Below are 6,025 nucleotides of genomic sequence, written 5' to 3'. Positions count from 1 at the left end.
AAACTTCTGTGCTTCGCAATCCAGGTTAGATTCCATTTCTCACTACAGCCCTGGGAGGGATTCTGTGTCGTCCACCTAGTTCCAACTGGTAGCTGCTCATAAGTTTGGAGTGATGAGCAATGTCATCAGTGAGACATCCATGGTCAGTCACTGCATGAACTCACCTGGGCCCTTCTGTGACAGGCTGTAATTTTCCACCTCAGCTGGCGGTATATGACATGTACACTACTCCTGGGCTGTGGCCACATGTGTAATGGAGATGAAAGTAGGACCAACCCAGTTGCAAGGCTACTGTAATTCTAGAGCCCTGGTCCCAATGAAATATATCATGCTTTGATGAGGGAAGGGGGAGACAGGCAAGTCCTCAAATCCCACTTAGTCTGATACCCCACCTCTACGCTGTACCTCATGAGATGCTCTGCAACTGTGGGCTGCTGACATCACATCTGCTTCTCTTCTGATTTTGACCCTAATGCCTTAGATCTCCTAATGGCAGATCTAAGTTGTCAATGCTTAGACATGGCAGTCAAGCTACCCAATTAATTATCTGTCCCTCTTTTTTCTCCTTTCTTTCTCTTCCTTCCTTTCTTTCCTTCCTTCATGCTTTCCTTCCTTCCTTCTTTTCGTTCCTTCTTTCTTCCTTTCCTTCCTTCCAATTAGTGGAATGTGGAATACTTTTTCTTACTAATAATTCAAGGATTTATTTTAGTGGAATGTGGAGTACTTTTTCTTACTAATAATTCAAGGATTTATTTTAGTTCATATAAGCTTGTCGTAAACCACTTTTATATTCAAAGTTGTAACATACTCTGTTTCACATTACTTTCGAAATGAATGTGATTGTTGCTTTCATCACCATCCTGAGCATTGCATATTTCTGGTACAATGTCAGCTATGTGAAAATTTGTAGATTCAGAAATGGGAGACATGGATTAGCATCCTAAAGCTTTGTAAAATCCTAGGAGGTGTTAAAATGGCTGTTTCTGTGGGTACTCATATCTTCCCACATTTCAGGAATGCTTTCTACATTTAAAGACTCTTAAGACTTACAAATTATTTAAAATTGCAATAGTAATACCTTCCTATTGTATCTGTCAAACAATGTAGGAATCCACCAAAAAAAACCCCTAACACATTCCAGTCACAGCCCTGATTATCCATGCCCCTTAATAATCAACATGAAAAGATTTATTTTTTTATAACTTTTCCCAAAAATGTGTTACTAATTATATTAAATGTATATTTAATATAGTTACTAATTATATTAAAAGTATATTCACAAATATAGGTAATTTCTTTTTGTTCGAATTTTGGTTTTTGTTTGTCTTTACAAATAAGGAATTACATGATACATGTGGTGCATGTGCACCAGTGTGTATGTGTATAATTTATCCAACCATTTCCCTCTTCACGGACATTGGGTGGGTTTCTTTGGGGGGATGCTATTTGCTTTTTAACTATAGGCCATGCTACAATAAACATCCATCTATATGTGGTCAGTTTTAAAAATATTTTCTTGCCTGCTTTCCAGATTTGGGTGATAGATTTAATAAGTTGGCCTTTAAAAAACCCTGTTATTTTTTTCCTTACATAAAAAATTAAAGAAGGCCAAATTTCTGTGACTTTCTTGGAAGAAAACTGTAGCAAAGGATAACATGACTTTAAATCTTAAATTTGGATACACAACTTTTATCTTAGGACAAATTACTACAGACTCCTCCTTTCCACACCCATTTTTTTAAAAAAATGTCAAATCTCCTGAAAATAAAAAGAATAGATTTTGGAGGTGATAATAAATTTTGTGTCCAAACTTTGAACATGAAGACAGGAACTTAACTAAACAGGAATAAACATATTAATGCAGGAGACCTAAAACTGTCCAAAAGCTGATATCAAAGATCTATGCCACCTACAGATATATGCCTAATTAAGTTTTGCTTTATTCAGTCTTGCTTACTGTATACTGCACAAGAGACTGCTGTGTGTGGAGAACCCTCAGGAGTATAGGGGACCCAACAGCAGAGATAATAACTATTTCAGTCCTCCATCTAAATTTAATTTGACCAAATCAACCAAATATCTACTTCACCCAGCCTTGCTCTATCTGCAATCAATGATTAGGTGAACAACTTGTCATTTAATCATTAATACCCAATGGCTGATCAGACTTACTCCTTAGGTACTGAATAGCCCAGCCTATAAAGGAGACTACCTTTGACCTAAATAGCAGCATAATTATCCCTAATTATCCGTTTAGATACAGACTGGCCTAATGTAAAGTCCTCCCATACTCTAACCTAAAGTCTTAGATCAGTGCAGGGGTGAATGTAGAAGAGTTCTAATCTCAAACACATTGAGTGGTACTGAACTACTTATTCACCGAGTAACCATTAGGTACCAGGCGCTGTTGTAAGGGATTGCGTGCAATTACCGAATTCTCACAACAAACTGATGGAAGCAGTCACTATAATCATCTACATTTTACCAATGATGAAGTTGAGGCTCAGAGAAATTAAATAGCTTGCCTTTAAATTATGTAGTCACTATGGCAGAGCTAAGTGTTAAACCCAGTTCAAACTCTTTCTACTAAAATTATTAGGTGCAGCAGAATGACTGGTAGCTGCTATAACAAGTAAGCCTACAAGCTCACACTCAACTGGCGCTTAGTTTACATGTACCAATAGTCCAAGGCAGATGTTTCTGGTCTGTGGGCGGCTTCCTCAAAAAGATCATTTTGGGACCTAAGCTCCTTCCACCTGATGGTTTAGCCAATCCCTAAGGACTCTTTTTGACCAGAAGAAGAAAAAGGAAGCATGGTAATGGAAGTATAAGTGGCTTAAGTGGAATAAGCCTAGAAATAGCACAGATTGCCACAAGGCTCGATTTCCCAGCAGAGGAGGCTGGGAGATGAAGTCTAGCTGTGCATCTAGGAAGAAGAAAAAGCAAAAAAGTTGTTTTGATGAACAACCAAGTATTCTCTGCCATGACCTCATTCTTAGTCCAGTAGAAATTGGCAAAATATCTATGCCACAGGGTGTATGGAAACAAAGACGTAGAAAATAGAGCCATGCCCTTCAGGAATTCATAATTTAATTTGGCAACAAGGAAATAAATATATAATGAAAAATAACATGACAAGTTGGCAATAATAGGAGCCAACTATGGTACAGGAATTTGGAGAAGGGAAAGTGATTATGGGCAGTATTATAAAGGATCTGAGTTGTATAGTGAAGAAAAAGAGCAAGGAACCTTTGGTTCCTGAGGAGGAGACCAAAAACATCTTAAAGTGAAGAAACAGTCTATATTTGGACTGGAGGCCTCAACTCTAAACTTCAACTACCTCACAATTTTGTCTTGGGCAGGTATCTATGTCTCACAGCAGATGTAATATTCTAATTGACCTTGGCCATATCATATTGTAATGTTTCATATTCTCACTGTGAGTAAACAGATTGATAAGGGCAACTGAACAAAATTAAAAATATGGAGGGAATTTTGTATGGATATTATTGCTTAATGGCTTGTTCCAGATCATCTGTAGGACAGTGTAACACTGATATACTCTGAATCACACTCTCCTCTCCCTGATCTGGAGTCATCATTATGACTTAAAAAGAACCATGTAATTTGGCAGTGGACAGAAATAGTTTCCCCACTTTCTAAAATTGTCTGTTTTCTGCTCTAACATATAAAGCTCTTCTAACACAATATCTATTTGCCTCATTTTATCCTGGGAAATGAGAATGGTGCAAAGGCCATCAAATGCACAAATCTTCTAAAGGCTTTTTCACTGGTGACTCAGAATCCCCATGTGTGTTAGCAAGGAAGTGGAGTAGGGAAATATCCACTTTATCAAGAAATTCCACAAAACTTTTATTCCACAAAGGAGGAAGTTCACCGATGCAGCACACACTGCCGCTCAATATCCCAGACCCAGAACAGGGAAGCTAAGGGTGGGCATCTATCAAATACACCATTGGATCAGAAGAGAGGAAAAAGATTAGAAAGATGGACAATGGAGAATTAATAAAATTCTGAGCCATTTGGATGATCCTTTTTGCGAGTCCTGATGAGATGCAGTAAGAGTGAGCTCCGGGAACCCACTTCAATTACTGAGGTTCTACATCTGAGCTTTTGATTCGATCCTGTCCTACTCCAGGGTCTGCTAAAAAGGAGGGCCATCTCCTCAACATCCGTTCCTGAGTTCTAGCTACTTGTCTTGGCAGTTAATTAATATCAAATCAGCAATTCCAACAAATACCCTTAATTCTAGGGGGACACAAGTCGGGTCAGACATCAGAGATAAGACTGAGGACTCTGGACATGAATAAAAATATTTGTTGAAGGAACCCACATTGTGGATCTTAGTTTATACCAGCCACTTCTACATGGTTTTCTCTAAAAGCAATGATTCACCAACATGTTTGCCCTGAACCTCTGCTTGTGCCAGAACAATGACTTCTGATTAAGTGGGACTTTGAACATAGAAGGTAGCTTCAGGACAAGGCAAAAAAAGATATGTATAAATGGATAACAAACTGGGGCTTTGTGTCTCGAATCACAGGCTTCTCCGAAGACATTCATTTATTTGACAAATATTAACTGAGCTCCTGTTATGCATCTGTCATGGTCATTTTAACTCTTATTATACAGTGTTGTACAAAGAAAAGTCTGGGCACTCGTAGGACACACAGTTTTGTGGGAATGACAGACAAAAATCAATAAACAAACCAAGAGAACACATAGTTAACTTGAAGTAATGGCAGTAGGGAGAGACAGTAGAGTTCAGGTACTTCTTGGGGTTGAGGGGGGACCCACAGAGAGGGTAGTAAGAAGGACTCTCTGTAAAGAGCGGATAGTTAAAGTGGGGTCCCGAAGGATGGAAAGGAGAAAAGCCGTCCACCATCTAAAGAGCAAGGGAGGAGAGGAAGGGACAGTTTGGGCAAGATTGAGATTCAAAATACTGAACTACCAGTGAGGTGGACAACCAGCAATCACAGCGCTTGAAAGACATCTTTGATGGCTAACTTTATGTGTCACCAGCTAGGACTACAATCCCCAGTTATTCAAACACTAATGTAAGGAATGCTGTGAAGGTATTTCATAGATGTGATTACTGTTCACAATCAGTCGACCTTAAGGACGTTATCCTGCATCATCTTGGTGGGCCTGATTCGGTCAGGTGGAAGGCCTTAAGAATTGAACTTTTTCCTAAAAAGACGAAAAATTCTATAGACTACAGCTTCAGCTTGTGCTGAGACTTCGAGCTGCACTTCCTGCCCCATAGATTACTGACTTGCCTTGCAGGCCCCCATTACTGCATAACCCGATTCTTTGCAATAAATCCCTTAATACAGATCTCTAGTGGCTTTGTTTCTCTGGTTGAGCCCTAACCCCTGCAGGGTCTTACAGGCCCCGCAGAGGGCCAGCTGGGTATTATTCCTTTAGTTGTTGGGCAGCATGGAAGCCCAGGGGGTTCTAGGAGAGGGGCAGGATGGACTGATGTATGTGGGGGGTGTGCTGGGACATGGGGCAGCAGTACTTACCAATGGGGTGGAGAGGGATCTCACTGTTTTCACAACTCGTATAATTGCACGGGAGCATGCTGGCTGAATATTAGCTAAAGTCCCAGAAAGAGGGCAGAGAATATGTGAAAACCCTCAGGCCAGAAAGTATTTGGAATATTCAAGGAACTAAAAGGAGAACAGAGAAGCCAGATGGAAAGGGCAGAGAGAGTGTGGAATAAAATGAAACAAGACGGGGTCAGGTGGGGCAGGTATGGCCAAGCGCAGTGGGTTTAAAAAAAAAACAACTCACTGAAGCATTTCAAATAGGTGAGAGGCTGCTCAGTGGAGAACAGACTAGCCTGGGGTTACGGTGAAGCCCGCCTCGGGAGAGCACAGTTTACCCTGAGCAGCGTGGGGGTCGCAGGTGCCAAAACCCATGCAGTCAAAAACGGTCTAGAAATTCTGACGCCCCCAAAACTTAACGCCCATAGCCTGGTGTTGCCTGAAGCTTTACCAAT

The sequence above is a fragment of the Canis lupus genome, chromosome 2 (assembly GCF_003254725.2).
Source record: "Canis lupus dingo isolate Sandy chromosome 2, ASM325472v2, whole genome shotgun sequence".
NCBI classification, from domain to species: domain Eukaryota; kingdom Metazoa; phylum Chordata; class Mammalia; order Carnivora; family Canidae; genus Canis; species Canis lupus.
Note: the sequence above shows the minus strand (reverse complement) of the source record.